This window comes from Xiphophorus hellerii, chromosome 20 (assembly GCF_003331165.1).
Source record: "Xiphophorus hellerii strain 12219 chromosome 20, Xiphophorus_hellerii-4.1, whole genome shotgun sequence".
NCBI lineage: Eukaryota > Metazoa > Chordata > Actinopteri > Cyprinodontiformes > Poeciliidae > Xiphophorus > Xiphophorus hellerii.
The window spans coordinates 6,127,203-6,139,375 of NC_045691.1; the positions used below are offsets into that span (position 1 = coordinate 6,127,203).

A 12,173-nucleotide genomic window follows, 5' to 3' on the forward strand; every position below is an offset into this window, starting at 1 on the left:
TATTCTTTATTCAATAATATATCTCTATGAAACTTCCGCTTTTGGAAGCTTATTTTGAACGTATTTAATCTCTAACTACTAATATGTACAGTTAGAGTCAGATTTTTATTAACACAATATAAAAGACATTATCTTTTTTTAGTTCTGTTAAATTTAATTTAGCTAATTTTTGTTTATTTACAATGTATTGTGCTGATTCTTTATTTGACAAAACTCACGCTTTATGTCAAGATAACTGAAATTGTTCACCCAACTGTGAAGGTATTAGCAACCTCACACTGTGTGGTTACTTTGCTTTGCGCTGTTCACAAAATACAGGAGATGGAATAAAAAAACAAACATGTGGATATTAAAAACATACAGTTTAAAGATTGTGATAAAACAAAGCAGAAGAAAGAGAGGAAAATAAAAGAACAAAGATTCTCAAAAGAGATTTTTCTGATACAGTACAGTTCCACCAAAAGGACTCTCAGTTATTGCTCTCTTAAAATGTTATTTTTATGTGTACTGCTTACCACTTCTCTCACAACTAATATGTAATTATTCCTTGTTGGTTTTTACTTGTGCTAACTTTTCCTGCTAGAACCTACAGACTAAGTACGGAGGAGATGCTAACTTTAAAGGCCAAAGCTGCTGCTTGCTTTACTTCCTGCAGCAGAGGGGAACCAAACCTGGCTTCTAGTTTCAGGAGTTAGTGTTTGTTACTGTAGCAATCTACACATTCTCTGTAAGTCAGGTTTTATTGCTAACTTCACATTGCCTCCACCAGTGCACACACACACGCATACTTAAGCTTTATGTGGCGATCACACACTCCTCCTCTTCAGTAACACGTAAAGGAGCAACGCCCCCTACTGTTGTTGGCTGGTAGAGTTGCTCAGTTTAACTTTTTGGTTTAGAGAACATGACCTGCTAATGGTCTGTCTGGAGTTTTCTGGAACAAATGGGTTGTTTGTCCACTCCTGAGTTTGTAAAAGAAGGCTAAAGAATAAATACAGACTGAAAGACAGAACTGGCCCCAGGTTGTATGAGACCCTAAACAGAATTCCGTTTGGGTCCCCAAACACAGCTAAGCTCATTAGTCAATGTCACTGACCTTTATTGCAGTAAATACTGAATTAAAGAAATGTTTGTCTTTTTGTTTTTAGTTTATTTTTTGTAAATAGAAACATAAATTATTAATTTATATTTAAGTTATGCCTATTCATAACACAACTATCACCTATCAAATAGCATTTGTTCAATTTTCAATTTGACATGCTTTTGTCTATGTTCTCTTGGAGCCTGACAGTAAACATCAGACTAGAGGTTTTCTGTACCGTAAGCAAAAACTAACAAACAACACCACTTCTAATCATACTCTTTGCAAAATAAATCAATAAAATTATTTGTCCTCTTTTTTGTGGTAATTTTTCTTTTAAGATTTGCAAAGTAAAATTGAACACGGTATTTGAAGTATTACAAATAAGACACATGGATTTTTTTCATTTTTATTCAAAATACATGACTAAGGAAGTAGAGACAAAAAAATAGTTTGTTTCTCTTTCTTCAGCAGTTAATGTTAGTGTGGTTAATTTTACACCAAGGTCGTGACTGTTACTAACACAAAGTATACATTTCTTTAAATTCAAAATCTATGGGTTTCAATATCTTATTAAAAAATCCAACCATATTGAAAATCAGCAATCATTGTTTCTTTTTTAATGCTATATATATATATATATATATATATATATATATATATATATATGCTAAATACATTTAATTGTAAATTTATATTTTAAGTATAGCATCTGGCTTTAAAACTTCAAATATATCCATACTTCAGCATGTAGCCATTTATTAGATTTTGGCCATACGGTGGCGGTAGAGAGTCTTTCACTACGTAGATAAACCAGTGAGAAGCATTCCAAGCACTCATTGTACCTTTCAAGGAAGGTAATAGACTGTATAGTTATCACCTGAGTAGGATTGTCTCAATCCCACAAACTATACAACCTACTACCTCACCTTGCTAGGCTCAACTTCAAGTATATATCTATGTTCTTTAAAAAAATGCTTTCTTGCTCAAATATTAAACAATGATGTATTTTTAAATAAATGTCTTTGCAGCAGCTCGGTAATGACAATCCTGTGCCTGCATGTGTCTTCAGATGCCTTTAAGTTGAGCGTTTATTTCTTTTCTGAGTTCCATAACTGAAGAAGCTTCCGAAGTGCATGAAGGCTTGGCTTGAAACGTGGCTTATTCTGTTTCCTTTGGAAAGACAGTAGATTGTATAGTTATCTCAAAAGGAGGACATGAACCCCACAACTATTCAATCTACTACCTCAGCCTTAAGGACAGATGATTTGGCAGGTAGGTGTGGAAATCTGGCATTTGAACCTACAAGACACATTTAAAAAAAAGTAAAGTTATTCTTCAGTTACAACATTTACTTTCCCCAAATCATGATTGTCATTATAGTTATGAATAAAAGCAGAATATGAGACTGAGAACTGTCAAAGCATTTGAAATGAAATGCATTCAAGCTTTTTAATGCAATTGGGAAACAATTGTGTCAAAGTATTCTTTTTTTCAGTGGGTTTTTAAACACACCAAGAGATATTGTTAAACTACTATTTTTTAGGAATTGTTCTATTTAAGCAAATAGCTGTTTATTTACCTGCTAAGGATGTTTAAACAACTTAAAATCAAACCCTATTTAGGATTAGGAGGGATAGCTCAGAGGATCTAGTTTCACTTAGTAATCTATGACTTCCTGTTTTACCTGGGGGAAGAATATGATGACACAAAGGCCCATTTCTCTTTGCCAGTTTTCAAAACAGGAAAACCAAGAAACAAAAAAATCTAGAGGAAATAGCTACCTGTCTGAGCTTGTTCATGTATACAATAGTCACAGCAATAAAAAAAAAAGAATTTAGCAGGAACTGTCCCAAACAAAACCAGGTTTATCTGGTCACATAAGGCCAAATAACACACAAAAATCTCACCAAACATAAAAAACAACCTTCATTTATGACCATCGCAGTCCTCAAATCTAAAATGTTTAGAAAACTTGTATTGCGACCTAAAAGTAAGAGTGCACTGTTTCTGTGTTGTGAAAAGATCATTATCAAGAATGATCTTTGACCCTTCTTCACAGAGAAGAAGGATCAACCATTGCAGTGCAACCATTGAAAACTGTCACAGATGAAGAGGAGGGAAGATCATGTGGCAAAAGAGGGTTCTACAACAGGAGCGCCAATATTTTGCAGAAAATATCAAGTTATTCAAATAGAATTGTTTTCTTTACTGTTTAAATGTGAATGTAGCTTACAGATTGGCTTATTTTAATATTTATGTTTAGCATAAGAGTAAGTTCATCATAAAGTTGTGAGGACATCTTTATCAGGGGTGGCATGAAGTCTGAAGGGCATTGTGGTTGGAATGGTCATTATACACTTATCAGCTTATGATTGGCAAAAAAGATTTCTCCTTCATAACTGACACATCATAAAAACGTGTTCCTTACTGATCTATCAAAAACTATGGAAAAGTAATCTATATTCAGAACAAATAGTATATAAAACAACAAAATAGTGATTTAAAAAATATCGACTTAGATTTTTGTTTTTCAAATTTAGGTACAGTTTCCTCAGTTCACTCTCATATTTCTCCAACCATAAAGTGAAGAAAATCAAAGGAAATAAGAACAAAGATACCTTGAAACCTACATTTTCCATTTTAGGGAGTTGTTTGGCAGCTACACCTAACATCTGTGGTGCAGCATGTGAACTGCTTACTCTTTGCTCTGCCTGCCTATAAGTTCTGTCTTTCTTTTCCATGGAGTTTTGGTACAGCTAAGGGATTCGCTTGCTTGTGACTTATCTCAGTGACTCTACTGTTTATAATTTTCCAATATAATGTGATGTGAGGAACTAAACGTAGATGTCTGGAAGTTGCCCTTTTTTAGTTCAGAGTGACAGCCACTTCAAGTCCATTGAAAAGAAGTCTGTGTACTGTGCCAGCTAGAAGCTGGGACACAAGCTGGGTGAGTGGCCAAGTCTAGACGAGGCCGCACTTTGACGGGGAAAATTGAGGCCAGACACTGCTGTAGTAGAAGGCAATGGTCAAACCATGCAAAGTGCTGGGACACTTTGCATAAATTAACATGTGAACCATGTTAGCTGAAAGGCAGCTATGCTTTTCATTGACATTCTCAATTCCTTTTTACCCAATTAATGCCAGCAGAGATTGAAATGTTTTGGCAGGCTGCGTGGCTGTGCCAGCAGGACATGCTCAGTGGGGCAGAAAAAAACAGTGGGGCATCAGACAGTAAGTACTCTTAATTAAGTTGTTGAATTAACCAAATGCAAAATGATATTAGACTATTCTGACAATGGCTTACTAGCAGAAAAATATATCAACAAGATTCTTTAATACCATTGAAGTGAATCATATATACCAATAGTACCTACCTATAGTAAAAGAGAGCATTTATTTATTTTCTTTATAAGCTCTGTAGCACATATGGCTTTGTAAAAAGCAGCATCTTACCAGTATACATATTAAAAAGAGAAATCAGTATTGTGGAAATGTAGGGAAGAGTAGATTAAAAAACTCAGTTTTTTAAGTCGTAGACATTAAACCTGGATGATTGGATTAATTTCAAAATGACATTTATTATGTCCGTACTTTACTTTTAGGCAATATCCCAAAAATATAACTTAGTGACAAAGACTGGGGCTATAATTTAAGAGACAAAATTTAAAAAAAAAATCTTTCTGTTCATAAGCCAAAAATAAGTTTGTGTATTACAGTTTGTGGCGTGAAAATGTGGAACAATATGCATGGCAGGGTAGAACAAAGGTATAAATTAATGTAAAAAACTGTGTAAAAAGATAAATTAATGTAAAAAACTGTGTAAAAAGACATTTAGAGGAGGTATGCAGCTGAGGTTGGTGGCTCGTACTTTTCTGTCACATAAAGTATTTATCTTGGATAGTATTATTCACTTATTTTATTCCTGCAGTCACTTTTTGGTTTCTGTTTTTTGTGATTTGCTTTTCTTGATGTGCCAGTTAAACTACAGAAGTGTAATTTGCCATTCATTTCCCCACCAATCACATTTGTATTTTAGTTCTATGTGGCTTAAATTCTATTTTCCATAATTTCTGTCAAAACATGCATTGTGCTTTTTTTCTTGACCAACGTGTATGCCCTGTGAGTAAACACTTACATTGGAACTTTGTTGTCTCTTTTTGACAACAGATACGAGTTTTATCTGGCTGTGTCTTTGGTGCATTAAACTAAATGATGGACAAATTATCATTAGAGGTGATTTTTTTGTAAATAACAGGATACCACATGTCCAACTGGCTTAAGATTATGTTCAATAAAGGTAAGGGTCAAATGTAAAATAGGTGATGATCATGTCTTTCTGCTCATGTATCCAAATGGCAGTGTTACACTAGAAAGGATTTTGGGGGAAAGGAATAGAGGAAGCTACAATCAAGTGGTTTCTTTTGATGGCTAATCACATTAAGCAAGCTATATTTTTAAAGATGTTGGTTTGCAGTTTTAAAAATATATTCTTGTGTCTACTTTTATAATCAGACACTTATTCAAAATGTCCCTGCAATGCTTTGCAACTTGTTGCACTCGTTGCTGTTGCACTTATTACTGGATGACATGTAATTGTCTCAACAGTGTTGAACATTCACCCAGAACAAAACCAGGTTTCTTCCTGCCCAATTTGTAACTACTATACACAAGCAATAAAATAAGACAAATCTGGAGATGAAACTAAATGGGCCTTGAATGCTTGCCCTTTTCACTAGTCAAAAATAATGCTGCAGAGGACACTACCATTCCCATGTTGTGGTTGGGCTACAACAACCCACCAGAGAAAAAATGTCCATAAAAGAATAGTGCTGCCTAGACAGTAATTGGTGACTTATGATTTCAGAAAAAAAATAGTAAAGAACCTTTATAATGTGAAATATTTTATGACATCCCTTATGATATTGCAGCAATTTTTCAATGCCTTGGTCTCCGAGCATTAATACAAGAAACTGGGGCTGGTAATGTGTGATGTGAAGCTGTGCTCCATGTCCAACTTGGGTTGCACAAGCCTGTGACCAACCCCCCTTAACAAAATAGCTATAATGACTATTTAAGTACTGATACACCTCAGGACTTTTAACGTTTACCTTGGAACCAAATATATGTGGGAGAAGATATTATCCTCTCCCACATATATTTGCTTTGTGAGAGATCATCATGACTAACCAGTCTGAGTGGTAAAAAATATAAACAATTCACAGTTCCACTGCTAGCATATGTAGTTACTTAAAGAAGTATGTGATGGTCTGTTTGTTTTATGTTTATTATAATAAAGCTAAAAGAGCATCATTTGTGGTCATTTCCAGTATCTACTATCAACTGTTTTCAAGTCTGATTTTGCATCAACATGTTTTTAAGAGTTGTGGGGTGTGAAAGTCTGCAAGTACTTTTAATGGTTTTCCTGATGTGTTAGCTGCTTGAAATCAGTGCTGCAGCTACAATGATCATAAGGCAGTGTTTTAAAGTTTGTTTAGTAAACCATTGTCAATTTTAAATCAGTCATTTAATGGAAAACCTGCCACAAAGATAAAGACAGATGGTAAAACACTGGCCAACTATTTAGAGTCTGTCTAAAGAGATCTCTCACAGCTTTTGCTTAATGGTTTCTCTTGGTAGTCTTTTGTAAGACGGCTGTACTCCAAAGAGTTTGATCAAGTGCTGTTTATAGGCCCTGAAACAGTTTTGCTAACAGGAAGAGCTGATTAAGTGTGTGCAGTCTGACCTGATGAAAGCAAAAAGGCAAAACGAGACTTTGATCCTTACGACCACAGAGTCACACCAGCTATGGGGAGGAGAGAAAGACAAATAGCGGAAGAAGTGGCTTTCCAAACAACATGTCATCAAGCTATATGGCAAGTTCATCTGAGGAGAACTTAAGGGGAGGAGGAAATAGGCTCATTTTTTTCTCCTGGCTCCCACCCACTTTGTTTTTCTTCATTCACTCTATGTGTGTTACCATATGTAATAATATGTTTGTATCATACATTCAAACAGATGTCTACAACTGGCAACTTCGCCTGCTGGCTTACATAACTTTACATAGTGCAGCATAAATCTATGCAAATGTAATGCAAAAGCTACGGTTATAGACAGTAAAGAGAAACTGAGTGGTACGTAAAGTGAAAATAAAAGATACTTTTTCCTGTAGACTAACTACTCAACATGTGTGCTTTGACGCTTTAGTGACTAGAAAAGCAGTCCAAAAAAAAAAATCAAGTCTATTTGATCTGAAGCAGAATTTCTTCATCCTGGTAACACAACCCTCTTCATGAGCAGAACAGTTTTCCACAGAAAGATCAGGTTTACACTGGTTTTTAAAACAGGTTTATCAAAGGGCACCATCCAAGAGCATTTTAAGCAACAACACAAACTGTTTGAAAGATGTGAGCAGCACATTTGCCCAAAAGAGTATTTTTTGTTTTGTGGGCGATAGCTGGTGATAGTTACACTTCAATGTTGTTTCTAACTGCAGATTTTGAGCACCTTTCATTACTGAGAACTTCCTGTTTGAAACTTAGAGGTAATAATCACTGTTTATTTGGTTGGTGATTTGAAGATTGCAGCAAAATATGTTTTGCTGCAATCAAAACATATTTGTTAAAACAGAGAAAATAGAGCCGCAAATATGTCTTTTATTCTTATGATCCCACATTACCATAAATAAAAAATGTTCCTATGTACACAAAGTTTGAAAACTTTGAGCAACAACAATGCATTTAAACAAGATCGCATTATTCAAACAAAATCCAAGTTTGTATTACTGAATTGTAACCGTCTCCTATTTCTGAATTGTTAGCAAAAGAGAGATCTGTGTTGTGCAGAAGGTAATATTAAAATATGTTTGAAACGCCAACAGACACAAATAAAGGAGGCCTCGTTACAAAAGGACAACGAAGGCCCAAACAGAACCAGAAAAAGAAATGAGAAATACCTGATGTCTTTTTATGTCAATATCAGGCTAGCGGTCACACACTGGCAATAAGGAAAAGGTATTGATGAGAGAAAAAACAAAAAGCGTTGGTTGAAAAAGAAGAAAAGAATACTATTCCACACCTCTTTCTTTCGCCTGAGGAATGAGGGAAAGGCTGAGCAGTGTGTAAGTGTGCAACCCCACTCGAACAGGGGCTGGGGCTTGAGAGCAGCTTTTGGGCCATGCCCTCCTCTCTCCCTGCCCACTTTTACATGATTGCCAAGAAGCACAGAAAAGAAGGCAGGAAAAGAAATCACTAAGTTAGAAAATCTCGTTTCCACACATCCCATAAATCATAAAGAACAACGTTGATTACGCTGTAAATATAGAGAGAATTTAGCTTTGACACAGAGCTACAGTTGGCTAATTAAACTCAAGTGCAGCAGTCATGTGAGATGTAGATTATGTGTCATCTAATAGACATCCCACTTGACTGAAGGAGTAAAAGTAATTGAAAAGCTATTTAGCTATTTACTAAATTAGAAATGAGTACTTACTTGCTGTCTGGTAGCAAAGCTAAAGGGTTGAAAGATTTATCTGTAGCTGGCCAAACAGTTTTGTGCCGAGTTGTCCTGAAGCGAGTGAGTTAAAGTCTTGTCTCAGAGCCGTGCAGTAAAGCCTTTTGTCAGCAGTTGGCATCATTCCCAGGTAGTTCATGCCTCACAGTTCCCATTTTCAGTGGTTCCTCCAGACGTCTTCAGTTGGTCTGCACCTGCCTTTGTTTTTTATGCAGACTTTTTACAGAAAAGAGAAAGGAGAATGGTCAGCACTGAGATTCATTAGTCTAACAGTATTTTTGGTAGTAAACTAGTGTCCAATGTCAACACAACAGGAAATTCTTTACTGCTAAACACACTAAGGCAACAAATTGTATCTGGGGACTCTAAAAAATCTCAAGCAAAAAGGAAAAAAATAGGGCAAGAATCAGGTTTGAGTTCTGGAAAAGCACAAATCCCAGAAAATAAAAATAACTCAAATAATAGTTCCAGCCTTATGAGTAAACATCAGTATCTTTTATCAGGCAATATCCAAGACAGCTTTCTGTGTGACGTCACAACTCTTTGTCCTTTAGGCTGATACTGCTTTGCATGTTTTTTTAAAAATCCTTTCTCATTCTGTGCAGTCCTCCTTCCAAGAATTTACCTCATTGATATCTGCAAATAAAAGTATGAATGACTTCTCTGAATAAAGACAAGAAGACAGCAGCAACAAGCTCCCTTTTGCTAATCTCTCTGTGTCTTTCTCTTCCTGTTTGTGAGCATTGAGCTTGTAAAACTTTCAGCTGCAAGGATTTGAGCCAGCCTTCATTGGCACGATTTCAAAAGAGCAATACCTGTCTCAGGAAAAGAAAAAACAGAGAAAAGTCAAAGGAGACGAGTTTCAGAAGGTCTGGCGTTTGCAGTCTCTCCTCCCCTCACCCTCTTTCTTGGACTCTCCACGCAGTGGCACTCTTTTCCTCTCTGCCTTCGGGGTATTTTTTGCTCATGCCAGATTAGCTCCAAGCCTTCCTGTTATCTAGAATCATGGTCATTTGAATTGCTCCACATATTCTGATCCTTATCAAACAGAGCACACACAGAAAATGAAATGCGCGCAGCAGCACTATTTCCTGAATGTTGCCTCCAACTTTCCAGATGTATGTCAAACTCTCCTGGGGCTCAGCACTGCTTGTGTTATAGTTCACACAAGGTTCTGGCTGCTGTCTTTTCTTCCTGTACTGTAATGGCTTGAGAAACTCTCATCTAGACTTTGGTGTAGCTCTCCTAGTGAAAGCATAGCACTGGAATAAATTTATTCTCAGACTTATAACTGATGATCCGTTATTGTTTTTCTACTGTTGTCAGTTTTGATGTAAAATCTGAACAAAGTTTTAAAGGGGCGGTACTATGTATCTTCCAGGCATATGGTGCCATTTTTATAGCACAATCAAGTAATTATGTTATCTTCAGTTGTTATAAAGAAGCTGCATAGATCAAACATGACTTGAAAAAGGTTTGGCTTAACAATTGGATGCCTTGAAATTAGCCTCTGTCTTTTGAAATGTTCCTACTCTTTCCTATACTGCAGCATCTGGAGTTTACGGAAGAGTCACAGGCTGTTTCCATTAATCATATATCTGGGCAATTTTACATTTCAAAATTAAAAGAATAAATTTGCTTTATGGAAACACATCAGCTTCAAAAAAACGTATTTTTCTATAAAAAGTTTGGGATCCAGGAGAAGGTGTTTTTTTTTATCACATCAAAAGTAGTTTATCTCACAAAACGTCAAGGGAAATGGTTATTTCGGATCACACTAGTCACAAGATCAACAACTAGATGTTGCCACTGCAAACCAGGAAGAAGAAGACAGCAGAAAGTACTTAGCATGGCGTGATGTGTTTTTTTTGTGTTGTATAAACAAACTTATTTACATGCGATTTCATTTGCATTTCTTATTTAATGCAAACACTGCAATTGTGAAATTATGTTTTTTTTTTTTTTACATTAGCAGAATATTGACAGTTGTACAATATTTGTAATGTAAATGCAGCTACTATTTAAGAAAGTTCTTAGTAAACTCTGTTCATAAGTCAGGGGGATGCATAAAACATAAAAACACAAAAATGCAAAGTCATCGACAATTGAAACATTACATTTTGCCAAATGCCATTATTACACATCAAAATGTTTGTTAGTGTTTCATTTATTATGGTTCAAAAGCAACTCTAGACAGGTGAGTTTTTAGTCTAGATTTAAAGGAACTCAGTTCAATTTTATGGACGTTTGTTTCAGATTTGTGGTCCATATAGAACAGGGATCTCAAACTCCAGTCCTCGAGGGCCGCAGACCTACAGTTTTTAGATGTGCCACAAGTACAAAACGCTGGAATGAAATGGCTTAATTACCTCCTCCTTGTGTAGATCAGTTCTCCCAGCCTTGCTAATGACCTAATTATTCTATTCAGGTATGGTGCAGCAGAGGCACATCTAAAAGTTGCAGGACTGCGGCCCTCGAGGACTGGAGTTTGAGACCCCTGATATAGAAGGTGAATGCTTTTACATGCCATACTGGTCTTGTCAAAATACAGACCTAAAACCGTGACAAGACTTGAATGTTGATGTTCAAAAAATATCTTCATCCAGTCTGACTGAAATAAACAGTCCACTAGCAGAACTTGATGACATGGCAAATTAATTCAGATGTGTTAGAACAAGGGCACATCTAAAACATGCATGACGCCGGCCTGCATGAGGACTATAGTTTATATCAAGCATATTTCTCTGCTAGAATGACCTGGTTAAAGAATCTGAAGGACTTGAAAACAGATGGTACATCCAGTCTGAGCTTGAACTATTTTGCAGTGAGGATTGGCCAAAATCTCTGTAGTGAGATTCCCCATAAGACTTGCAGCTGTAAATAGAGTGAGAGGTGGATCTACAAAGTGTTGACTGAGGGGAACTGAATACAGATGCATGTCAAACTTTTCAGATTTTATTTGCATAAAGAATTTTAAGTCCTGTATCAATTTCCATTTTCTGTATATTTAGAACCACAGTTAATAATGTTGTTCTCTCAGTAAGATCCCAGTAAAATCTATTGAAGTGTGTTAGAAAAAGTTTAAAAGGGTAGATATATAGACTTTTGCTAGGCACTGTAAACTAAATATGAGAGACTTCATTCTTTTTATATTTAGCAAATTCTTGAACTTGACCAATCAGATTAACTTTTACACTGCATCTCAGATCATTTGCTGCACATGAAGCATGTTCATAGCCAGTCACTTCAGGACATTTTGTGCATTTGAATTTGCCTCAAAGATTAGTGCTCTAATCTGGGAATGATGACTCACCTAAGTTGAGTGCCTTCTGGCGTCAAAATGAGTGGGATTTGCTAACTGCTGTGGCAATAATGTTGCATTTGAAGTCAGGGATACTTGGGCATCTAAAACTTTCCAAGAAGGAATTTATACTCCAGAGGGATTTGTGTTCATTTTCTGACTGGAATACATTAAAAGAAAATAACATCTTGTGATGTTATTTTTCGAGGGAATAGTGAAGGCACTATTTTCTCCAAGACTACATACAACAAGTTTTAAACAATTAAACACACACTCTAG

At 35.9% G+C, this 12,173-nt stretch overlaps 1 long non-coding RNA gene across 2 annotated transcripts; it reads right to left on the reverse strand.

Annotated features, from left to right (window-relative positions):
- Positions 1–1,773: 1,773 nt before the first annotated feature.
- Positions 1,774–8,348, reverse strand: LOC116709912 (uncharacterized). 2 transcript variants are annotated; one of them, XR_004336996.1, is made up of 3 exons: positions 8,037–8,348; positions 2,328–2,383; positions 1,774–2,254 (listed from the first exon to the last, which is right to left on the reverse strand). It is a non-coding gene; the product is annotated as an uncharacterized LOC116709912 (long non-coding RNA). The 2 variants fall into 2 exon arrangements; XR_004336997.1 differs by lacking the exon at positions 1,774–2,254 and having other exon boundaries at positions 2,327–2,383.
- Positions 8,349–12,173: the final 3,825 nt, after the last annotated feature.